The sequence below is a fragment of the Ostrea edulis genome, chromosome 3 (assembly GCF_947568905.1).
Source record: "Ostrea edulis chromosome 3, xbOstEdul1.1, whole genome shotgun sequence".
In the NCBI taxonomy this organism is placed as follows: domain Eukaryota; kingdom Metazoa; phylum Mollusca; class Bivalvia; order Ostreida; family Ostreidae; genus Ostrea; species Ostrea edulis.
The window spans coordinates 72,954,346-72,964,552 of NC_079166.1; positions in this window are offsets into that span (position 1 = coordinate 72,954,346).

The following is a 10,207-nucleotide window of genomic DNA, read 5'->3' on the forward strand; positions in this document are numbered from 1 at the left end:
TCATGACCTTCGTCATGACGTATTTTTCATTGTGACGTCGTGCAATGTGCCAGTGCGGTAAAGTATATTTATGTACAGCACTGGTAGTAAAAAATTTTTGGGGAAAGCCTTAACTCAACCGCGTAAATCTCAATGTTTGCTTATTACTTCGAAATTCACTACACGTATCTTATATCAACCCGCCCGAATTTTCTAAAGAATTTCAATCAAAGTATCACTGATTACATTCTAAGAAAAAGAAAACTTTTGTACCTTCTACACCATTATCTGCTATTTGTTTCAACCTTTTTTTGAACACCCAAAATGGACTGTAAAGTCGCCGAACACAATCAGCATTTCGTTCTACTTTTTATATATGGAAATGGAGTGTTGAAAGTTTGAATTTCAATTTTATTCAGTTTGATATCCATGTCAAATGTATTAAATTCTTTAGATATTAAATTGGAAAAGCGTACTTGACGTCATAATTGTTTTAAGGTATACAATGTATAACGATTGATTAATTGTTTTACGTCCCGTCGAGAATTATTTTTACTCACATTGACACGTCACCAGTTGTAGGTGAAGTACTGCGAATTTAAATTTATGTTTTGAGCTCAGGGTCATAGCAATGGACGTTCTTTAGCGTGCCAACACCTGTTGACAATGCCTATTGTGACACGAAACTGTCGTTTTAAGGTCATATCCGCATGACCGAAAGATATATCTTTGGTTTGACGCGGCCCACGAGCGGAACTCAAACTCACGACCTCTTGGAACGCTCTACCACTGAACTACCGCGACCGGTCAGTGTATAACAGCCACATTTTATATCTAGTACATGGGTGGTGCGACTTTTCAATCATGGTATCATTTTGCAGGGTTCATCAAATAAAGATAACCCACCATAGGTAATTTTAAAACTCTGTGCACCGCTTGGTTTAGTTCACCTAGAATTTAATAATGAAGTCTATTTGAAGAGCATGTTTTATCAAAATGTTTTTAAAGGAAATTATATTTTCATACAAATACCTTGGTAAAAGTTATATACACTTTCTCTTAATGAAAATATGAAATAAAATTAAACATATACCGCACATATCTGTACAGAATTAAATGGTCCTTATTTTTACAGAGGGCAGATAACTCTTAAAAAAGATTAAAGTGCAAAAGGTCAGCTTCTAATAATTTACCATTCATATGAATTCTATGTATTTTACTTTTGTCATAGTTTAATTATTTAACAATAAATATCACAATTTTATGTTGATTGAAATTCTTCAGAATTGCTCATTATCCTTTCGATTTGTTATACATTGGATATCTTAAAGAAAACATATTTTGTTCAATGAAATATATAGCGCAAGACAGTAGATTGACTCATATATCACATAGGTATATGAATAAAGGCATTACTCAATAAATTGATTGCTTATGCTATCATTCTCTCAACTCGGAGTATTACTACGAAGGTATTCGGTAAATATTATGCAAGTGGATGGGTTACCATTGTTTTATTCCTGGAACGAATTATGACACAATGGTGTATTTCCCCCTTTGTTTCAACCTTTATGTTAAAATCAAATTACAAAACCACAGGTATTAAAGGGAAAGGATTAATGATGAACACAATATCATACTTTGTATTTTCCAAAACCACCGAGTACATCCCAATACCCCCTCCCCCCCAAACCCCCCCCCCCCCCGCAAATTACAGGTATGTGCAACTATATAATCATGTTGTCTAACACCTCTTCATTCTAACTATATACACGTAATAAAGATATACTAATTGAAGTACTGTTTATATATAGAGAGAAAGAGGAGAGAGAGAGAGAGAGAGAGAGAGAGAGAGAGAGAGAGAGAGAGAGAGAGAGAGAGAGAGAGAGGTGTTTTCTACAAATGAGCGACGGAAGGAAAATTTGGTAAGTGTATTAAGATATGTTTGATTCCATAATACACGTACATATACGACTATCAATGCTATATGTAGTGCATTGAAACCAACTTCAGCATTAAGATACTAAAGAGGTATGCTGACATATCATTGAATACTTTCTCAGATTGATATCTATTGTGGCTCGCATTGATTTGGTAACACTCTTAAAGCGATTATAACTTATCAGTTACTTTCTAAAACATATATTCCATTCCTCCATGGAAATAACCAGAGCAGCATTTGAAATTGAAAAATAAAATCATATCAAATATCTCTGGCAATGGTATTTTTAACAATGGTCTTTTTAACTTTACGATACTTGAGAGCTTTTTCATAATATCAAGGGCACATATAAATCAAGGAAAATACCCAGGCGAATAAGTAGTTTAACCCCCTTCCTCTCGCCATGCATTTTCCAAACTGCTATTTTTATCGATCTGCGAAAAGAAAACTAAAGTGAAAATGAGTCTCTTTTTGAAGTAAAATAGAACTATCCATTGATTAAACTTACGGTACCTGTACACTAGTACACTTTCATGCATACAATGATAAATTTTGATTTATACTGCAAAAGTTAAATGTTTCTTAAAATATATATATTTTATATTTGGGACACGTTTGAGACGTATCATCGCCTTGGGACATGTTACGCTTTTTGTCCATAATTGTCTTTGAATCCACTTCCACCAGTGCTGCATTTAATGCACCCACACTAACATGGTTAACCACAGAACACAAGCTTAAGTTATCATATGCATAGCCATGATGAGGACAAAAATGATCTTTATGGACATGTGCTGATTGAGTTATAACGTAAAAGAAAAGATTATGGGCACTGATTGGGTCAGTACATGATAGCATATAGACATATCATGTGTAAATCGACTGTATATGTAACGGGAGGTTTTGCTTTCAGTGTCTCATTCAGTAAACTGCCGGTATTTCACTTACTGTACACATAAAACAACAAACAGAAGTGCTACTAGAATTTGTATACTTGAATGTTGAATGACATCCGTACTTATGCGTAATGAAAATTTTTCGTTGATATTGTAACGGCCAAGCGCTTGATTTATAGTAGATTTCACCAGTTGTCTTCTTAGACAACAGTCCAATGTTTTAAAAAAGTTACCATGATTTAAGTTTCAAATTTATTGAGTTATTTATCACTTAGATGAAAGTTTGTTACAATCATATGCTCCAAAAATATATCTAACATATCTGGAACTCTCATGCAACAATATCAAAAAACAATCGTAACAATATACAGTTACAATGGAGGTACAGAGATTTAACCTGGTGTCAATATTCGTCTTTCAAATTTTCAATGATAAAAGCAATTTTTCGAGCCCACAAGCGACAAGTCACGTGAGACCCGACATTCGTGGGTGGTCTTTAAAAAAAAAACCAACAATTTTTCCAGTAGCAAAGCCGAAAATTAGATTAGAAGACGCTAAATTATGAGCATGTGTAAGAAAATTCTTTATGGTCTACAATGTAAACAAACATGCGTTTGTATGCGTTTGTATGCAGTAAGCATTTCAATGATGGTGACCCTACTAAGCTACTAAACGCAAATTCAAATTGCTGTGGTTCAGAACAAACCGTTATATAGCGCAGCAGAATTTACAAACAAAAGGAAAGATGAAGATAACGAACAGTGATCAATCTCATAACTCCTATAAGCAATACAAAATAGATAGTTTGCCAACCACGGATCCCTCGACATACCAGAGGTGAGATCAGGTGCCTAGGAGGAGTAAGCATCCCCTGTCGACCGATCACACCCGCCGTGAGCCCTATATCCTGATCAGGTAAACGAAGTTATCCGTAGTCAAAGTCAGTGTCCCATGAACGGCCTAACATTCAGTATGAAACACGTCAGACAGCATTTGACCATATGATAGGTTGTATTGACGAACTAGATCGTTATAACGACCATAAAATTTGCGAAATGCTTACTTCAATCGAGACTGTTGAAACCCCTGTACCATCAAATTGTTTGTCAGTACCTTGCCTCGATTTAAACACTGACTATACGCAATACAAGCTCTTGCGTATCGAATCATTTGAGAGATATAAACACCATATGCAGGTGATATGGGAATATAGATACATACATATGGTAAGTTGACGATGGAGAAGCTGAAATCATCCCGTTTGGCATACAGTTGCGTTGTCAGTTTGTTGTTAATATCTACTTTCAATAAAATATCTAAGTATGAAGCAGAATCGGACGACTCTGCTGTGTCATTTATTTCGAGCTCACAGGGATATATCGAATCGACATATGAATGAAAGTTATCATTGTTAAGGTAGGTCCCTAGTCCTGGACCTACTTGTGATTTCTCAAAAATTTGAGTTTAGATACTTAGATTGTTCATTTGAGGGTATGATAAAAACAAAAACAAAAAAATGGGGGGGGGGTGTCAGTATAATGAGTAAATTATGGTATTTTTATTACGTGTACCCCCATTTGTCAAACGGCAATATCAGAATGCATTGAAGAAGTCCTAGAATATGTCCATAAAATTTTGTTTGAGGTATGATGCTGCAATTGTTTTCCTCAAATATGAAATAAATATGGCTAACTAAATAATTAAAAGTAAAATTTTAACACAGTTTCATGTTTTTTAATAATGGTGGTACAAAATTGAACTCAATACAGGCCCTCGGCAGTAAACAATACGGCACTGCAACACCACTGATATGAATATTTTAAAAATTTGACTTGTGATTTTTCATTCAAACTCACATATTATGTTCATATATTTTAATGCTTGTTAAAATACATTTTAAAAACCTGCCCTTTCTCGGCATAATACTTTCACAGCATCTCAATTTATATTTACATATTTTTGCCAAAATAGCCATTTTGAAGATGATTTTCACATAATAGTAGATAACAAATATATAACAAGATAGCAAATATATAACAAGATAGCAAATATATAACAAGTGCAGATTTGTTTTATTTAATTCCACAAGTGCAGTATTGCATATCATGATTTTTTTTTTAATTTACAGATAATTTTAACATGTAATACCCCTGTATATCAATTAAACAAATATGGTTTTATGTGTGAATTAGATGACAAAAAATGGAAAGAAGATTGGAGCCATAGTCTACTCAAATATAAGTGAGTGAGTGTTATTGTATTCATTTTACTAAATTAAAAAACATCCAGGTAAATGTAAAAATATGTTTGATAATAATAGTACGTGAACCAATACCGGAGTTCGATCCGGACATGACGTCACGCTACTAGACCCCTACTTTAATAGACAAAACGTCGTCGATATATATAATTGTCAAATTGAAGGCCACAGCAAGAGAATTTTTCTTCTCACGTAGTAGTTTTTTAGAAATAAATTCTTGAAATGAATATAGAAACAGATAAGCTAACAAAGGAGCAGAATTCGTGGCCATGGGAATTTCAACAGACACAAAGCAATTAATCAATTCATATGATTTATTACAATTAATAATTGAAAGAAAATTGTTACAATAGCACAATATTAACTAAATGTAGATGAACAATAAATACAAACACACAAAAAGAATCCAAAATTGTAGTTCCCAGTGAAATAAAATCCAAATGAATGGAAAGTGTCTAATCAGAACCTTTTTATCGAACAGATTTCAGTGTATATATAATAGGATTGATTTTCTAGTACAATCCTCACTGACAATGATGTAACCATTACGTAATCTTTCTACTAAAACTATATTGAGGCTTTAGATCAATCTAACACGGGACTATGGAACACTCTAGGTCAATTCAGTGCAGATTGCAGTACATACACAACAAACTATTCATAAAGCACGGACACCTGTTACTTGAGAATTGTTAACAACTCGCGAAAACAGTACCAGATCCCTCCTTGTTTATTACCGTTCAAGAGTTCACATCACAAAGCTTGCTTTCAATCTCACAAGGACCATAATACCTGACCTGCAAAGGATGACCAGGGGCAGGAAAAAATACAGGAACCTTATCACCTGGTTATAAACCCTGTTCCTGGCATCTTTGTCATACCAAACTTTCATTTTGGCTTGAGAACTCTTGTGATTTTCTTGTGCTAATTTACACGCAGTTTTTCTTTGAAATTTTATACATAGTCTACAAAATTAAGAGCTCTAGTATTAGCTTGCCATTCTTCCTTCAGCAATTTCAAAGGACCTCTAACTGTGTGGCAAAACACTATTTCAAAGGAACTGGATCGAAGAGACTCATGAACTACTTCTCTAGCAGCAATTAATACAAGGTGAACCCCTTCATCACAGTGCTTATCATATTGATAACAATATGTTTTCATCATTGTTTTAAGGGTTTGATGGAAGCGTTCAAGTTCCCCTTGAGATACGGAATGATAAGCAGTAGATTTATACCTCCTAATACCTATCTCATGCATGACCTGTTGAAACAACCCTGACATAAAAATTGAACCTTGGTCTGACTGAATAACCTTAGTTACTCCTACAAAACTGAAAAAGTTGATAAGGGCCTTGACTGTGGTATTCGTCTTAATATTCTTAAGATGTATAGCTTCAGGGAATCGAGTGAACATGCACATGATAGTAACTGGTTCCCTGGTCTAGTTTTTGGCAAGGGTCCTACACAATCTATTAACACCCGAATGAATGGTTATTCAATTGCTGGAATGTGTTGTAGAGGGGCAGATGGAATTTTCTGATTAGGTTTACCTACCATATAGCAAACATGACAAGACTTGCAAAATTTAGAAACATCCTTTCTTAACTTAGGCCAATAAAAAATGACTCCAAATCATGTTATAAGTCTTACTTATGACCTGTTATGGGTGTATTGTGAGCCAAAGTCATGCTGTCCATACGATAAATTGCTAGGACCATAATCTGGTGAAAGACCCGCCATACTTCATCTGATGGTGCATCAGGTGGTCTCCATTTTTGCATAAGGATCCCGTCGTTGGTATGAAAACATTCTCCAACTTTTGCGGCCTCTTCTGGTGGAAGTGCCCTCTTACTCAGTTGTATAATATCAGGGTCCTTATTTTGCTCGGAGAGTAGCTACTCTCTACTGAGGATGTCCTTGACCTGGTTTAACTGTATATGGGGACCATCATCATCACTTGCTTTCAGTGGAGACTCACATTCATATGGATGTCTGTTTTTATTGGAACTACGATCAAGGTCAAACAAGAAAGTGTTACTGAAGTCAATTTCATTGGATAAACCAGCGGTGTTGAGGATTGAGAATGGTCAACCTCGACTTCTTTTCCTCTGGTTATCGATCTAGTGATAGCACAAGCTAAATATAGGTCGTCGTCGTCGACATTGGAAGTGATTTTCTCACAAACTATAGGATCTGGTACGACTTTGCCACCGACTAAATCGTTGTCTAGAAACAAGGAAACGCTTTGAACAAGAAGAGTAAGTCGAACACCTACGATAACTGGTCTAGTGACTAAATCTGATTTCAGATAAATTCTATGTAAGGGAACATCAATGACGCCTAGCTCAACACCCTGTGATAAAACTGACCCACCAGCACAATTTCTGTTCAGACAGGGGCAAAACACTCTCTAACAACAAAGTATGTGCAGCACCAGTATCTCTCAAATTCTGAACAGGTTTAACATCACTAGAGCCGTTGAGTGAAACAAATCCCTGAGACAAAAAGGGTTTATAATCCTCTATGGAATTAATAGAACTGGACTTTGAACACTGAACATCAGGAATGTCAGAACAAAAAGAAACAAATGCTTTCCTATCCATTCTAAATGCTCTACACGCATATGGCTGTGGTTTGTCCTGTTTATTTTATCTCTTAAGCTGAAAGCATTCAGTAATCAGATAATGAGATGACATTTTCTCTTACAATAAGTACACATAGGAAGCGATCCTACACCAGAGGAACTTTCAGAAAACCCAACCTTGGACCGGACGTAAAGCCACTGTGAAGAGGTGGCTGAGAACTAGACTGAAACACTGAAGCACTCTTTTTATCTGAGTCTACACCTCTTGATGAACTACTAGTCTGATATTTTGATACGAAATTTTTCGTATGAGAGATAGAGAGATAGTATAAGTATCATAAATAACTGCAGCTTCCTCAAGAGTTCTTATATTCTTATATTCTAAATGGGTTCTCAAATATCGATGAACACACTTCTTAACCTCTTCTACTAAGATGAGTTGACGAAAGTTGTTGAAATTGGCACTAATTCTATTGGATTTTAACCATTGATCAAATAAATCTTTTTCTCTTGCAAATTCAACATATGTTTGATTGTTAGATTTTCTGATTTTTTTTTTGTACGTTTCGGGTTCTAATTCATAAACTGTAACGATCACGGCCTTGTCATAGTACAAATTCTCAGCTATGGCCAGTGCCAAGTAAACTTCGGCTAACCAAAACATTTTTAACAAAGTGGACCAAAATTGCCGTGACCATTTCAAAATTTTTGCAACTTTTTCAAATTGAGGAAAATATATATTAATTGCTTTTTCTTGAAATTTCGGAACTAATCTGATATTTTTAGCTGCATCGACTTCATTTCTGACAGGCAAGGCTTCAGATTTCTGTTGTGATTTTAATTTTTCCAATTCAAATTTTCTTAAACTTTCTCTCTCTGCTCTTTCAGTCTTTAGTTGCATTTTTTCTCTCTCTCTCACAAATTGTCTTTCTTTATTTTCGTTCCGTTCTTTCCTTTTCACTTTCTACTATATCATTTTCTTTTTCTCTCTCAGCACTTTCCTGTCTCTCATTTTCTAGTTTCGTGTTCTCAAGTTTTCTCAAGTTGTATATTTCTTTCTATTCTTAATTTTTCTAATTCAAAGTATGTCCTTTTGGCTGATTCTACTGCTTGTTTTGGAAAATCGTATGATTCAAAAATATTTTCTTCCACAAATTTTTTAGCGACCTTATCTCTAATATCTTGTTCACACATCGCAGATTTAATCTCTAACCCGGAATGTACAGCTAAACTTTTCTACTCATTTTTAAAACATCGAACACCTGAACATTCGGCAAGTTGGGAAAAACTGTGACCGAACATATCATACATTTAAATTCTGCTGTCTATGAAAATTCAATTATTCAGAAAAAATGAACTACAAATTTTGAAAGATTGTGATATGTTTTGTTTCTTATCCCGGACGAGCCCCAATCGTGTTATGGGTCAGAACAAACCCTTATATAGCACAATAGAGTTTACTAACAAAAGGCAATTAAACAATTAATAAGATTTATTTACAATTAACAATTGAAAGAAAATATCACATAGCAAAATATTGACTAAATGTAGTTGAACAATGAATCCAAATACACAACAAATAATAATCCCAAATCGTAGTTCCCAGTGAAATAAAATCCAAATGAATGGAAAGTGTCTAATCAGAGGATTTTTTATCAAACGGATTTCAGTATATATATAATAGGAATGAATTTTCTATTACAATCTTTAAAGACAATGGTGTAACCATTACGTAATCTTTCTACTAAAAATATATTAAGGCTCTAGAACAATCTAGGTCAAAGGTGTCAATTTTAATGCAAAGAAAATAAACATGAGACTCTGGAACACTCTAGGTCAATTCAGTGCAGATTGCAGTACATACACAACAAACTATTCATAAAGCATGGAAATTTGTGACATGAAAATTGTTAACAACTCGCGAAAACAGTGTGTACCAGACCCCTCCTTGTTTTTATCATTCAAGAGGAGGATATCAATGAAAATGTCTCGGCCCAGCTCACAGAGGGTATAATTATTTCATATAAAATTACATTATGATATATATAAGATCATATCTGCATGGTGAGATCTTAAACTATATATAGACTTATAAAGCTTGGCAACCCAGTCTAATTATGAAATATCGAAATACAGGAATCAGGCCTTGCTTTGTGAATATGAAAACAAAAATCTCTGAAAATTAAATTGACTTCAAAATCATGATGCTTAATTAATTTCAGTTGATGATCATTTGTGTGTTAGACCATCCATTCAGACCAACACTGTTGTTGTCATTGCAGGAAGAGTTCACTTTAACCTTCTTACGACTGCGAAGATGATTTGATACAAAGTCACTTAGCAATGTGTTTGCAGTTTCTGAAAGTTTTGTGAGTGAAATATTTACCACTTGGTTGTGTCTGTTGAACATTTACCTGAACGTTCTCACCAAATGATTATCCACTGAAGAATTAGGGAAAATATACCCAAATGTTCTAAACATTTTAAAAACATTAAATGATTTATTGGCTGCATACCATTTCATTGTACAAAACCCGATTCTTCCAT